Source organism: Tupaia chinensis, unplaced genomic scaffold (genome assembly GCF_000334495.1).
Source record: "Tupaia chinensis unplaced genomic scaffold, TupChi_1.0 Scaffold000499_1, whole genome shotgun sequence".
Lineage (NCBI taxonomy): Eukaryota > Metazoa > Chordata > Mammalia > Scandentia > Tupaiidae > Tupaia > Tupaia belangeri.
This window is the reverse complement of record NW_006160011.1, coordinates 379,761-396,735: the sequence shown is the minus strand read 5'-3', so window position 1 is coordinate 396,735 and position 16,975 is coordinate 379,761.

Here is a 16,975-nt window from a genome sequence, read left to right as displayed (position 1 = left end):
TTTATCTCTTTAGGGAATCCTTATTAATACACACTATATCTGAAATAGAAGCTGTAATTGAAGTCAATACCTGATTAAGCTTAGAATAATCACTGTAATTCTTCAAGACCTGTTCATCTTTTGCACAGATTAAATAGGCAAAGTAAATACGATTGTGGTAAGTTTGATCTAAGAGTTGGCAGCATCAATCCTTGCATTTCTCTAGGAAATAGTACTGGTTTTGGTTTACTATTGTATGGAGGAGAACTTTAGGAATTTCTCTTTGGTACTTCACTCATTAATCTCTCATCTTAAACATATCTGGAGAATACTATTTCTACTTTGAACTCAGAAACAAGAAAAATAACCAAGTTAGGTTCATGTATCCACTGAATCCAGCATTAGATAGCTCAGCCCTAAACTCTTTATCAGCCCCACTCCAACCTTTGTTCCACAACTGTGTTATTGGTCCCCAGGAATTAGTAATAATTCAGGGTAATTCAATCCAATGATGACACAGAGGTCTATATATGCTCTTTTTCCCACTGTACAGTTATAATGCCAATATATAATCTTTTAGTGAAGACTAAGAGCAAGATTTACAACACATAGTTATTACACAATTGCAGATTCCTTTTTCAAGTATATTGAGTTTCTCTTTTAGTCAAGGGATTCTGGGTCTATAAACAGAACCAGTGCAGAATTAAGACTTGACCATGGTCAGAACCATAATCCTTTGTCATGCTGACACAAGTCTGCTTCTATTATTAGATCTAGAGATTTTCAATGACATAAATCAAGTTGAACTCTAATGAGCTACTTAACCCTATGATCAACTCTTTCTCACTAGAGATTCCCAATAGATCAAACCATTCTGATCGCCTGTTCAGGGATGATGTCCATTATTATAATCCTGCCCACTTTGCCTCTGGTTATTTGTCACTCTATCTTCACTAAAATCAGAAAGCCCATTTCAATGGCAGCATTTTTAATCTCCACTTTTAAATATAGAGCATGGTCACTAAAGTCCTTTTCAAGAATCCAGGGACCAGCAGTTAGCGTAATGGATATGTCACTGGACTCCCATGTAGCTGACCGCGGTTCGAGTCCTGGACCTGGTGGCTTAAACTATCCTATTGGTTTTTATCTCTTTAGGGAATCCTTATTAATACACACTATATCTGAAATAGAAGCTGTAATTGAAGTCAATACCTGATTAAGCTTAGAATAATCACTGTAATTCTTCAAGACCTGTTCATCTTTTGCACAGATTAAATAGGCAAAGTAAATACGATTGTGGTAAGTTTGATCTAAGAGTTGGCAGCATCAATCCTTGCATTTCTCTAGGAAATAGTACTGGTTTTGGTTTACTATTGTATGGAGGAGAACTTTAGGAATTTCTCTTTGGTACTTCACTCATTAATCTCTCATCTTAAACATATCTGGAGAATACTATTTCTACTTTGAACTCAGAAACAAGAAAAATAACCAAGTTAGGTTCATGTATCCACTGAATCCAGCATTAGATAGCTCAGCCCTAAACTCTTTATCAGCCCCACTCCAACCTTTGTTCCACAACTGTGTTATTGGTCCCCAGGAATTAGTAATAATTCAGGGTAATTCAATCCAATGATGACACAGAGGTCTATATATGCTCTTTTTCCCACTGTACAGTTATAATGCCAATATATAATCTTTTAGTGAAGACTAAGAGCAAGATTTACAACACATAGTTATTACACAATTGCAGATTCCTTTTTCAAGTATATTGAGTTTCTCTTTTAGTCAAGGGATTCTGGGTCTATAAACAGAACCAGTGCAGAATTAAGACTTGACCATGGTCAGAACCATAATCCTTTGTCATGCTGACACAAGTCTGCTTCTATTATTAGATCTAGAGATTTTCAATGACATAAATCAAGTTGAACTCTAATGAGCTACTTAACCCTATGATCAACTCTTTCTCACTAGAGATTCCCAATAGATCAAACCATTCTGATCGCCTGTTCAGGGATGATGTCCATTATTATAATCCTGCCCACTTTGCCTCTGGTTATTTGTCACTCTATCTTCACTAAAATCAGAAAGCCCATTTCAATGGCAGCATTTTTAATCTCCACTTTTAAATATAGAGCATGGTCACTAAAGTCCTTTTCAAGAATCCAGGGACCAGCAGTTAGCGTAATGGATATGTCACTGGACTCCCATGTAGCTGACCGCGGTTCGAGTCCTGGACCTGGTGGCTTAAACTCACGCTGGGCGCGTGTGCGTGCGTGTGTGCATGCCCAAGATTTCGAAAGGAAAACAGAGGAGAAGGGATTACAGTGTGGCCATCCCCCCTGGGGGGTGATTTCTTGCTTTCTGTCTGTCTCTCTCTGTCTGGCGAGCGCATGCACCCTATAGCAAAAACAAACAAACAAACAAAACCTTTCCCAAAAAAAAGAGAATCCAGCCACTCCTTTCATCAATACATTTCTCTATGCTTAGATAAAGAGAGTGTTTTTTAATTCTCTCAAAGCTGGATGGATGAAATGGATGAATGGAATATAGTAAATTTACACAAACATTTCATTATCCCTCTATCTTTGGAGTCTTCCTTCTACCCTATACCAAGGAATTACACAAATATCAACTTTACTTACAGAAGAATATCACTGAATCAAGATTTCTAAGAGTTATTTTGGAACCATTTACAGTTATTTGAGGGAGCCCTTTGACTTTAGAATCTCTAGTAAATAAGCCTATAGTGCTAAAGTTAGCCTAATTCAGAATTATACTGTTTCCTTTTTGATCTATGATCTCCTCGTATGTTTCCCAAGTTTCTCTGACCTAATTTAGTACCCCTTGAAGTTCTTTTAGTGTGTCCCTTTTCTCTGACTTTATCGTATAACCAATGTCCTCCAGTATGCTGAGATTCAAGTCTAGGTTTAGGCCTGGATCCTACAAAAATGTAGTACACTGAGGCAAGAGAATGATTGGTATTCATATGACAGTAACTACCTTACATGATGTCTGTACTGGTTATTCTGGGAGGCAGGGAAGCTTTATCAGACAAAGAAAGAAGGGCTGATTCTATTTACAATAAAAGGTCTGATTTGGAAATTTAGAGATTCTGAGAACATTCAATCCTCTAGAATGTCACAATTCTTATTTTCAACATCCTATTCTTTTCCAATCAGTTCAAACTTGTATCTAAGTGAGCCAATGAGGCTGTTTATTCAATCTGTGTTGCATTTTGAGCAATCCACAGGATTTGACTTGGCATCTTATTTTTGTAGCTACATTCTTGTAGATTAGTATAGAAACTCTCTGATTCTCAAACTATGCCTTGAATAGAGAATTTAAAAATGAACTCATCATTATATTTTTTAAAGTTTTCCAGTGCAGTTAGAAGTAGTTAACTGTTTTGATTATTTATTGCTGTGTAATAAATTTTCCAAAACTTAGTGGTTTGACACAATAACCATCTTATTACTTTGTGGAGTGGTTGGATTGAGTGATAACTGCTGGGACTGCACTTGGAGGGTCAACAGAGACTGAGATAGTTAAGACAGGTGACAAAAATTTGTGCTGGTTGATGATGAGTGTTTGGTCTAAGGTTCAGACAAGGAAAGAGAGACTGATTTTCAGCTAAGGATATTTTTGTTGTACTCTCTATAACCTCTCAATGCAGTTGTTTTGGCTTTCTCACAGTATAGGGGCTGGATACCAAAAGGGAATGTTTTAAGAGGTAAAGGTAGACATTGTGGATCTCTTAAGGTCCAGCCTCTGAAGTTACAAAGGTTTACTTTGGCTATATTTTTTATTTGTTGAGTCAAACAACACTTATGATCTAGACTTAAAAAAAGATGATTATAGATGAATGAGTGACGAAGTATTTTTATCTTTAATCTGTCACACCAATTTACTTCAATTCTTTTTATTCATTGTGCCTTCTAATACTTTGTAACAGCAGTCATGTGGTTCTCCAAATCTTTACACAAGTTTCATCTTTTACTAACAGGATCTGTATTGACTTCAAACTCAACCAGATCCTATAATCAATTCCATATTCTCATTTCCTTGAAGATTGATTGTCTATAATTTACTGTATCACTTAAGGTCCTTAATTGCAGAAAACACACTCAAACTAGTTTAAACAGAAAAGGATTTATTATAGGTTATTACAAGAATTTCTAGAGAAACAAGATTCTAGGTACACAGCTGGGAGTAATAGAACCAAAAGAGAAATCCATTCACATGTGGAATGAGATACTTTCAGTAGAAATATTGATGTTGTTAACACTTCACCCTCAGAAGCTAGGAACCAAAGACTAGATCCAGAATCACTGCTTTCTCGGAAGAACTGAGCACCTCCGTTTGCAGGAGGACTTGACAACTGTGACCTCATGGATCTTATCTGTGTTCTCCAATTGATCCCAAGTACAACTGCAGCTGCCAGGGTATTCTGGAAATATAATCTTATTTTCTAGCATCCAGGGTAAGGTACTTCTAGCATCTATTCTAATATCTAGCATTTTCTAGAATCCAGAGTCTAGTGTTCAACACTAAATATTTTCAACCAGATACTTCTTCTTGGGAGGATAAGAGGTCTATTGTATATTGTAGGATATTAAGCTATATCCTTGGCCTCTGCTACTAAATACCAATAGCATCAGTTCCCCTGCCAGGTTCTGACCATCTGACCACCAGCCATTGCCAAATACTCCCTTTAGGGGAACATTGTTTCCTGTTAAGAACTACTACTCGCAGTGAGACATTGGGGTAGTCAGAAACTTCTTATATAAGACCCCCAAAGAATGACAATAATCCCCGAAATAGACAAGTGGGATTACATCCACTTAAGTTTCTGCACAGCAAAAGACATAGTAATTAGTGTGAATTGACAACCCTCGGTATGGGAGAATATTTTTGTAAACTATGCATCAGATAAGGGATTGATAACCAGAATACACAGGGAACTCAAATGGCTTACCTGGAAAAACATGATCAACTCAATTAAAAGATGAGAAAATGACGTGAACAAAAGACTCTCTAAGAAAGACATACAAACAGCCAAAAGACATATTAAAAAAAAAAGCTCAACATTCTTCACCATAAGGGAGATGCAGATCAAAAACATAGTGAGATAACACCTAATCCCAGTCAGAATGGCTAAGATTTTAAAAAAAAAAGATAAGTGCTGGTGGGGTGTGGTGAAAGGGGAACTCTCCTATGCTGTTGGTGGGAATGTAAATTGGTCCAGCCATTGTGGAGAACAATATAGAGATTTCTCAAAGATCTACAAGTAGAGTTATCATATGATCCAGCAATTCCACTCCTGAGTATCTGCCCAAAGGATAGGAGAATGCTCAGTTGGAAAAGTGCTTGCACATCTATGTTTATTGTGTCATTATTCACAATTGCTAAGACATGGAACCAACCCAAATGTCCACTAACAGATGAATGGATTGAAAAAGTGTGACACATATACTCTATAGAATATGACTCAGCCATAAAAAAAAAAAAACACACACAAAACAGTACGATCCTAACATTTGATAGAAAGTGGATGAATATAAAAGATTTACTGCTGAGTGAAGTAAGCCAAGCTAAGAAAGAGACATTGTATGTCTTCATTTAACATATACGGACTGTCCACACTCTGTGGTGGAAATTGAAAGACTAGAGGATATAGAAGCATGAAAAATGGTTAGGAATACTGAAGACAGTGTGGGAAAAGGGTGGGAGAAGGGGGAGAGTATGAGGAAAGAAATTAAGGAGAAAAATAGGCAAGAAATTTATGGAACATGGAAATGGATAATTATCTGTTGATGATAACGTGTATAGTATCCTGAACTGAATTAGTACTAAGTGTCTTCATGTTGGGTAAATTCACTTGACAAATTAAGTGATGTATACTGATTGAATATATAAAATAAAAATTAAATTAAAAAAATTTTAAAAAGAACTACTACTCCTAGTTAACAAAGGCAGGCTAGATTGGAATAGGAATGAGACTAAGTAAGCTGCAATACTCACAAAATAGATCAACAGGAAGTTAGTGTAGGATAAAAAGAAATTTCATGCTATCTCAAGGAGTGATGACACAAATAAAAATGTCATTTTACATATACTAATTTCTATTGCCAAAGTGGAATGAAAGGGCCTGGCTAGATAGCGGTGAAAGAAGTAGAGATGAATGTCAGCTCTTTCAACATGGTCATCCTCAGATAAACACAATCTGGAGCCTATCTCTGACTGATGGTCTGACAACTTGACAGAGATGGTTTTTCCTATGTAAGTGGGTGCAGAATAGCATTAGTTTGTCTGGATTTCTCTTCATTTAACGATTTGAAAAATCTGCATATAAGGGCATAAGTGTAATATTAATGTTGGTGTCAACAATTCTCCACTGTCTATCTCTCATAACTTTTATTCCTTGAATCCAGGTTCGACTGGGGGTATTTTTAAAAAATAGCAATAGTAAATGGGTGAACTAGAGGAGGGAGAATAGAGTCTATATATAATTGTGAGTAAGGAGTTTTTATTCTGTGCAGCTATAGGGATGTCAGCCCCATGGGAAATTGCTTTTGATACAGGAATCCCTAGAGAGACAGATGTGAAAGAGAGAGTGATGTTATGTTGTGTGACAGCAGATGATGAGAATGCAATTGGTCATCCAGCTCTAATCTTTATATTAAAACAAGTATTGTGCTGGGACAGGAAATTGAGTTAGCAGGGTTTAATCTGGTCCTTCCTGATACTTGGTTGGTGCTGGTATATTTATTAAGCACTTACCATGAGCTCAGTCCTGCGAATAAAAAAGAAAAGTAGAAGATATGGGCCTTGGATTAACAAAAATTGTCAAATATGTATCACTGCTTCAGATATTGAGAGCTCACAATCTGCCAAGCATTGGTAGACCTCTCTTACATGCTTTACTTTATTAAATGCTTGAAATAATCCTGTAAGGGATATAGTCTCATTATCTACACTTTACTTAGTAATATGTGTGTGCAAAGTCTAATAGCTGAGCAGACTTTGAAATCAGGTCCATGTTTCTAATCATCAAATTTACCACATGAAACAGCCAAATTAGTTAATAGTATCTCTAATCTCCACGTGGTATTATAAGAGTTTTCAGGTCTATATTCACCAACGTCAAGCCCAGCAGAGAGAAACTCTTTCAGTAATGTTGTATTTCCCAGTCGTACCCACAAAATCCCAATCTCTTGAATTGATTTAGGATATTTCTTGAATAAACTACTAGGGATGGGGAATGGTAGTTAAATTACAGTGTTTGACCAAATTCAAATAATGGTGGAATATTTCTTTCGAAATCACAGAGGACAGAATGAAGTGATACATTTTTCAACTATTGAAATAAAAGAATTGTCAACCATGAGAACTCCGTGGATTAGTGGGACATGGGAAAAAGAGGTGATGGGCTGAAACTTCTGTTCACGAAAGGGAGGTTAACCACTGGGGAGACTGAAACAACATATGCCATCTTGAAATATAAAGGATGACGATATTGTTCACTTCAGCTAAAATGTATTTGCATTTTTTGCTTTTGTAATGACCATTTCTGTATTTCTCAGAAATAATTTTGGATTTCTTCCATCACTGACAAATCTCAAACCATTTACCACTATATGTTTTTCTTTTCTGTGTGAAATTATCTACTTTGCCACTACTACAGTTAGTTTCTGACCTAGGCTAGGTGAGCAAGACTGATTAGGAATGAGTGTGTCAATTTGGGACACCCTAGAAAGAACTTGGGTACCAAAACCCTTGGACTGTCTGTTTCTTTTTTCTTTTTTTTTCCCACTAGGGATTGTCCTAGAAAACCATGTTGCTCTAAAAAAAGAGATTGAATTGAGTTGAGCTAGAGATTCCTAATGATACCAATTGATTAATATTATTAATATTGGACCTTTGTCATTCAATGGAAGTTAGTATTTGATTATTGAAGACAGGCACAAGAATAGGTTCTTCTGATCCCCCAACGCAAGAACCTTAACAACTGGTGCCTGAAGACAGAAAGGAAGGGCCTCACAAAACAGAGGTGAGGATGAAAGATGGAAAGCATTAACAGCAGGCAAAACCAGTAGCTCTGCCATTTGATCAGAGATCTATCAGTGCCTGGATTCTGTTCCTAGTCATTTATAAGCACTTTTAATCATTTCAAATTTCATTTAATGACCCTTATATCATTTAATACTCCTCATATTTCTTAAATAGATTGGCCACAGATGACTATACCTATTCCGCAGATGGAGAAAAAAAAATCAGTACACAGATTTTACATGGGCCAGCTAACTGGCATAGAGAACTTGAAGTTATTTTAGTATCCTACCTACTGTACCTTAGACTTTTATTATAGACTTAAATCTTCATGTGATTTAAATAATCCACCAATTAATGATCCCCTCAGCCTTAAATAACTCTCCCACCTGATCTCTGGCTAGCAAAGATAGTCCAAATAGACTTTGCGACTCAGTGATGAGCAGTAGTTCTGTCATGACTAAATGGATCTTGCAAAGAGTCATTGAAAAGAGATCTTTTCACTCGGGAAACCACAGCTTGAAGGCTCAAAGCTGTGAAAGATAAATTAACCTTCCCTCGGACTTCATCCAACCTGCCAAGCAAACTGGAAGTAATTATTTTATGTGGGATGCTTATTGCCATTACTGTGGCAGGGACTTGATTTCACCATTTAGCAGACCCATCTGTTCCTTCCTTGGCAGGCACTCTGATCACATCTCACCTGGGGCTCTGGCACTCTTGGGCCCTGATTGCAGGGAATGTCCGCAGCTAAGATACGGGGTACAGAGAGAGTAAGAAGACCTGATTTCCACCGCAAGTCTAGCTGGGGGGTATGGGAATAAGTGTGAAATGATAAATACCCTTAAGAGCCATGTGTGTAGTAAAAGAGTTGATTAGAGAGTGCATATTTCCAAAAGTTAGCACTAATGTGCCATGCTCACAACAGAGGCTCTGGTTTTACAATTTGCTATCTCTGTGTTCTTGGGGAAGATATATAACCTCGTTGTGCTTCAATTTTCTCAGTTAAAAAAATGGACACAATAGCATTTATCTCATTGAGCAGTAAGTGAAGTTGATCTGAAGTGCTTAGAATAAGTATTCAGTAAATGCTAGCTATTAATATTATGACAATGATCAGACAAGGGAGAGAGCCATAGATCTGGTGAAGTAAGGCTTTATTTTTTCTTTTATGTCAACTTACTTATTTCTTCGGAGAGAGAGAGAGTCGGAATCTTGACACTGATCTACCTCTGACCTCATCCCACCCCAGATCATAGTCATGCAGGTACCTGTGTATTCAGGGAGGTCTTTAGATATGAAATGGGAAACTTCCGATATGGGTCCCTCCCAGAACATCACATTTTAGTGCTATGCTACTATTTGAACCCAAAGAAAGGCTTTCTTGGATGGAAACTTGTTTGTGATTCCTGTTCCACTCATATCCCATTTTGCAGATGTATCTGCCACATTGGTCATTTTTTAAAATTTCAATTTCTTTTATACATTCAATAACATTATTTAGCTTGCAAAGTGAATATTCAAACCAGTCCAGTCAACAATACTGTAGCATTATCTTCAGGTAATAACCTATTTCTTTGTCCCATAAATGCTTTTGTTTAAGCATGATCAAGTTGACCAAGGAAAAGCCAGTTAGAGTTTTCCCTCAGGAAATGAGGACCTGAGAAAGCCTTTATCTTTTTTGGTGGTTGAGTCTGTAAGAAGTAGAACTTTGGGGAGATGGTGACTGAGTCTCTTACTATGTGATCAAGAGAAGGCAGGAATGGGAAGACTTTAAAGGTCACATAAGGCTGTTGTCTTTATTTGGTAAACAAAGAGGCATTGGTGGGAGTTTCTCTGTAGGGGCATAGAATCTGAAAGTCGGAGAGAGAGAGAGTCGGAATCTTGACACTGATCTACCTCTGACCTCATCCCACCCCAGATCATAGTCATGCAGGTACCTGTGTATTCAGGGAGGTCTTTAGATATGAAATGGGAAACTTCCGATATGGGTCCCTCCCAGAACATCACATTTTAGTGCTATGCTACTATTTGAACCCAAAGAAAGGCTTTCTTGGATGGAAACTTGTTTGTGATTCCTGTTCCACTCATATCCCATTTTGCAGATGTATCTGCCACATTGGTCATTTTTTAAAATTTCAATTTCTTTTATACATTCAATAACATTATTTAGCTTGCAAAGTGAATATTCAAACCAGTCCAGTCAACAATACTGTAGCATTATCTTCAGGTAATAACCTATTTCTTTGTCCCATAAATGCTTTTGTTTAAGCATGATCAAGTTGACCAAGGAAAAGCCAGTTAGAGTTTTCCCTCAGGAAATGAGGACCTGAGAAAGCCTTTATCTTTTTTGGTGGTTGAGTCTGTAAGAAGTAGAACTTTGGGGAGATGGTGACTGAGTCTCTTACTATGTGATCAAGAGAAGGCAGGAATGGGAAGACTTTAAAGGTCACATAAGGCTGTTGTCTTTATTTGGTAAACAAAGAGGCATTGGTGGGAGTTTCTCTGTAGGGGCATAGAATCTGAAAGTCAGAATTTTAGAGAAGACCTATTTTCCTCCTTTAGCCTGACAAGTTCCTATTTTCTAGAAAATACTTTTTATGGATGCTGAAAGTTAGCACTGGCTGTAGATGTTGTACTCTTTGTATTCAGGGTTTTGTAGCATTAGTAGTTTCCAGCTCCTAGCATGTTGACAATATTTTTCCTTTATAGGGAGGTTTCTGCAGTCCTGGCTAAGCCTTAACTATCTTTCTGATGGCTCCAATCTAATTTTTCAGACTAGACAATTACTGTTCATTTCCTCATAGGGAGAAGTTGCCAATGATTTCTATTTAGATCAGGAGCCATTTGGTGTCAGGTACCACATGGCAGCAAGAAATGATGAGTGCATATGAACCATCACTTAAGTTCTTACTGAGATAGTTCTGTTGTCATGATGAGAAATCCACATTAAAAATACTCTTACATCTTCATAAACAACAAACCAGTTGTGACAAATGGCATGCCACTGTGTTCTTGGAACTCCAATTTCTGACTGAGACCCTAAAGAGAGGGAAGCAGTTATATTCTGGCTTTTATGTACTTGGTAGTCTGGACATTGAAGTCAGTCTTGGCTTTGACACTATTTCTCTATCTACCATGTAATGATGTTGGGAGGCTTAGATGATAGAAAGTATCAGCAAAGGGCCTGGCATAGGGTAAATGCTTGATAAATGATAGGAATTAGTATTATTGTTTAGTGATAACTCTCCAGATTGTGCTAATTTTATCTTTTTAGCTAGATTACAAGTCTTTTAAAGAAGTGATAATAACATGTTGACATCTTCTAAAGCCTTGTATTACTTTTTTCGATCTCATTCACTTTATTTCTTCTTTGTGTGATTTAATTCTGTGTGTGTGTGTGTGTGTGTGTGTGTGTGTGCAGTTTGATAAGTTTTAGCACATGTATGGATTTTCATAACCACCACCACAATCAGGATTCCATCACACCCCAAAAACTCCCTTGTGGTACTCCTTTGCAGGTAAACCCTTAATTCACCCTTGGCAACCACTACTCTGTTCTAGATCCCTATACTTTTATCTTCTTCAGAGTGTTGTATAAACAGAAACATGTCAATGTAATGTTTTGAGGCTTGTTTTTCATTTAGCATTAATGTCTTTGACAGCCATCCATCTTGTTATATTTATCAATATAAAATTTTTTTAATAGTTGAATAGTATGCCATTTATTGATGTACCAAAGTTGATCCTATTGAAAGACAGTTGTGTTATTTTTTTAGCTTTCAGCTATTACAAATATATTATTTATGAACATTCACATGATCAGTCTTTACATGAACATATGCTTTCATTCTGGGGATGTGATAAATCCTCGGGGCAGAATGACTGGATCATATGATAAGTGTCTATTTAATTTTCCAGGAAAATGTTTTCAGAGTGACTATACCTTGTTGCATTCCCCCAATCATGTATGAGAGTTCCATTTGTTCTGTATCCTCATCAGTTTTAATTTAGTATTATCCATTTTAATAGTATGTAGTGGTATTTCATTTGGGTTTTAACATGCAATTTCTTGATGGCTAATGACATTGAGCACCTTTCTGTGTGCTTATTTCCCTTCTCTATATCCTCTTTAGTAAAGCATCTGTTTGTATTTTCTACCTACTTATTTTATTTTATTTTATTTATTTATTTTTTTGCCATAGAGTGTGTGCACTTGCCAGAGAGAGACAGAGAAATGAAAAGTGAGAAATTACTCCTCAGGGAGAATTGCCATGCCATAATCCCTTCTCCTCCACTTCCCTCTCAGGATTTTGGGCATGCACACACATGTGTTCATGTGTTTTCCAAGTTGCCAGGTCCAGGACTCAAACATAGAGTTGACCGTGTGGGGTCTAGCACTTTAGTCACCACACCACCTGCTGACACTCTTTTACCTAGTTTTAAAAATCAAGAAACAATTCATGTACCATAGAATTCAACTTTTAAAAAGATACCATTAATTTTTCTTAGTATATTCATAAAGTTATGCAACTATCAACACTAATTTCAGAACATGATCATCACACCAAAAAAAAACTTTATTCCCATTACCAGTTACTCTCTCTTCTCCTCTTCCCTGGATCCCCTGAAAACCATTAATCTAAATTCAGTGTCTATTTGCCTAGTCTGGGTATTCCATATAAACGGAATCATATGTATATGGTCTTTTATAACCAACTTCTTTTACTTGCCATTAAAATTTCAATATTTACTACTATCAGTACTTCATTTTCCTAGATGGATAATATTCCATTGTATGAACATAACACACTTTGTTTATCTATTTATTGGTTGAAGAACATTTGGATTGTTTTCACTTTTTGTCTATTATGAACAATGCTGCTATAAACATTCATGTACAAGTTTTTGTGTGGGTATCTGTTTTCAGTTCTCTTGGATGAAATTCTCTTGAAGTGGAATGCTAAGTAACATGAAAACTCTATGCTAGACTTTTTGAGGAAGTAACAAACTGTTTTCCATAGTTGTCCACCATTTGGTATTTCCATCAGCAATGTATTAAGGTTCTAATTTCTCCACATTATTGTCAACACTTGCTGTTCATCTTTTTGATTATAGCAATCCTAGGAAGTATGAAGAGGTATTTTATGTTGCCTTTGATTTGTATTTCCCTACTAATTAATGCTGTTAAACATCTTTTTACATGCTTATTGATTATTTATTTATCTGTTTCAAAGAAATGTTCATTCAAATTGTTTGCCCATTTTAAACTTGGATTACTTTTTAATCAGTGAGTTGTAAGTATTCTCCATATATTCTAAATGCTAATTCTTTATTAGCTATATCAGATTATGATTCAAAAATATTTCCCCCATTCTGTGGGTTGTCTTTTTACTTCCTTGATGGCATCCTTTGAAACTTGAAAGCTTTCCATGTTCACAATTCACAATTTATCTTTATCTTTTTTTTTAAGGTTTATGCTTGCTAGAGAGACAGAGAGACAGAGAGACAGAGGGGGAAAGTGAGAAATCACCACCCAGAGTGGATGGCCACAATTCCCTCTCCTCCAATTTCTTTTTGGGATTTTGGGCATGTGCACACATGCACCCAGTGTGATTTTCAAACTGCAGCCTGCCATGGGGAGTCTAGCCCCTTAACCACCACATCACCTGCTGTCCCTATGTTTTAGATCTTTGTTGCTTGTGCTTTTGGCATCATATTTAAGAAACCATTGCCTAATCCAAAGTCACAAAGGTTTATATCTGTATTTCCTTCAAGTGTTGTGAAGTTTTTGCTCTTACATTTAGGTCTATGATCCATTTTGTTAATTTTTGTATGTAATATAAAGAAACAATTTACTCTTATTCTTTTGCATGCAAATGTCAAGTTGTCCTAGCACCATTTGTTGAAAAGACAAATTGAACTCTCTCTTCCCATTGTCTTGGCATCTTTGTCAAAAATTATTGTAGAGAAATTGAGTGCTTATTTTCTCTCCTCAGTTTATTCCATTGATCTTCAGCCCATCACTTATTCTTTTACCACAACATCATTTATGACTGTAGCTTTGTAATAAGTTTAACATTGGAAAGTGTGAATTCTCCAACTCTGTTTTTCCTTTTGAATAAAACTTTGGCTCTTGAGTCCCTTGGATTTCCATGTGGATTTTAGGATCAGCTTTCCAGTTTCTTCAAGAAAGGCATATGAAAATTTTGATAGGAATTGCACTGAATCTTTAGATCAATTTGAGAATTATTGACATCTTAAAAATATTAAGTCTTCCAATCTGGGATCATAGAATGTATTTCCATTTACTTAGGTCTTTAAAATTTCTTTTAACAATATTTTTTAGTTTTCAGTGTATGAGTTTTATACTTCTTTTATTAAATATATTCCTAAGTATTCTTTTTTATGCTATTCTAATGAAATAATTTCCTTAATTTTTGTATTTATTACTAGTATATAGAAAGGCACTTGGTTTTTGTTTATTTATTTATCATTCAACTTACTGAACTTGTGTATTAGTGTTAATGATTTTTTCTGATTCCTTTTGTGGATTTTCTATATAAAAGATTATGTCAGGGAACCAGCAGTTAGCATAATGGCTATGTCGCTGGACTCCCATGTAGTCGACCACAGTTCGCGTCCCGGACCTGGTGGCTTAAAACTCACGCTAGGCGCGTGTGCGTGCGTGCCCAAGATCCCAAGAGGAGAATTGAGGAGAAGGGATTGCGGCGTGACCATCCCCCCTGGGGGGTGATTTCTCGCTCTCTGTCTCTATGTCTCTCTCTGTCTGGCGGGCGCATGTGCCCTATAGTGAAAATCTCTCCAAAAAAAAAAAAAAAAAAAAAAGAAAAGATTATGTCATCTGCAAATAGAGACTTTTACTTCATCCTTTCCAATATTGATGCTACTCATTTTTTTCTTTTCCTTATTCTTTTATTTTTCTAGTTATTCTGATGAGAACTTCCAGTACAATGTTGAATAGAAGCGGTAAGAATAGACATCTTTGTCTCATTCCTGATCTTATAAGAAAAGCTTTCAGTCTTTTACTGTCAGTAAACATAGATGATAACTGTAAGTTTTTTCATACATGTTCTTTATTTGTTGAGAAAGTTGTCTGTATAGTCTATATCTAATTTTCTGAGAGTTTTAGAATGAAAGTAAATAGGACTTTATAAGCAAAATTTCAGAATTCAGTCACTCACATCTATCTCTCTATCTCTCATTTCTCTAGCTGAAATAACAGAAATGCGTTGTCTCATATTGTTCTGAAGTCTAGGAGTCCAAAATAAAGATGTCAATTGAATTGGTTCCTTCTAAAGATTGTGAGGAAAGAATCTGTTCCATGCCTCTCTTATAGCCATATCCCTATGTCCCTTCATATAATCATCCTTCAATGTATCTCTGCTTTTAAATTTCCCCTTTGATAAAGATATCAGCCATATTGGATGAGGGCCCATCTTAATAACCTCATTTTAATCTAATTTCCTCTGTAAAGATCTTCTCTAAAGTAGGTCACATTTTGAGGTACTGAAGGTGAGGACCACACTGTCTTTTGCAGAGAAAAAGTTTTAATTTTCAATAAATTCAACGTATCAATATTTTATTTTATGAATCATACTTACGGTGTCATGTCTAAGAACCACTTTTTGAAGTTTATTTATTTCCTTCTTCCATGAGTTGAGAGATAGAGGGACCTCTAACAGAGTCTTTAAGTCATTTTTCATCCTTATCTTCAGATAGCCTTGGATCATGGACATGCACATGCTCAGCATGTACAGAAAGGTCTTCGGATGCAAACTCAGAACCTTTCTTTATGGGTCAGCCTATAGAGGTGCATGGCTGTCTAGCACCCATGTCTAAGAACTTTTTACCAAACCCACAGTTATAAAGATTTTCTTCTATGGGACCAGCAGATGGCTTAGTGATTAAGGCACTGGACTCCCACATGACTGACCACACTTTGAGTCCCGGATCTGGCAGCTTGCTTTCTCACTTTCTCCTTTCTCTCTCTCTCTCTGTCTCTCTCCACATGTGTCATGTAGCAAATTAAGAATGTATAGGGACCAGCAGTTAGCATAATGGCTATGTCGCTGGATTCCCACATAGTCGACCGTGGTTCGTGTCCTGGACCCGGTGGCTTTAAAACTCACGCTGGGCGCGTGTGCGTGCGTGCCCAAGATCCCAAGAGGAGAATGAAGGAGAAGGGATTGCAGCGTGGCCATCCCCCCTGTGGGTGATTTCTCGCTTTCTGTCTCCCTGTCTCTCTCTGTTGGTCTGGCAAGTTCACGTGCCCTACAGCGAAAATCTCTCCAAAAAAAAAAAAAGAATGTATAATAATAATAAATCATTCTTTAAATATATTTTATCCTATGTTCTTCAGAAGTTTTATAGTTACATACTTAACAGTTAAATTCATATATATATATATACATATACATATAAACATGTAATATACATATGTATGTATATATATATATATATATATATATATATATAGAGAGAGAGAGAGAGAGAGAGAGAGAGTCAATTTTTGTATAAACTCTGAGTTTTAGGTTGACATTCCTTTTGTGTGTGTGTGTGTGTGTTTACATATCCAATTGTTCCAACATTATTTGTTGAAAAAAGTCTATCCTTCTTTCACTGAATTGCCTTTCAATCTTTGTTTAAATTCAATTGGCTTATTTGTGTAGGTTTATTTATAGATCTGTAATTTTTCCATTTACCTATGGTATATCCCTTTACCTATGACACACTGTATTGACTACAGTAACTTTGTAGTAGTATTTAAATTGGATAGTATTAATCCTTCCACTAATTTTTTATTTTTCTAGAGAGATTTTTGTTACAGGGCTTGTGCTCTCACCAGAGAGACAGAGAGAGATAGACAGAAAACAAGAAATCACTCCCTCCCCCCCCCCCACCAGGAGAGATGGGCATGCTGCAC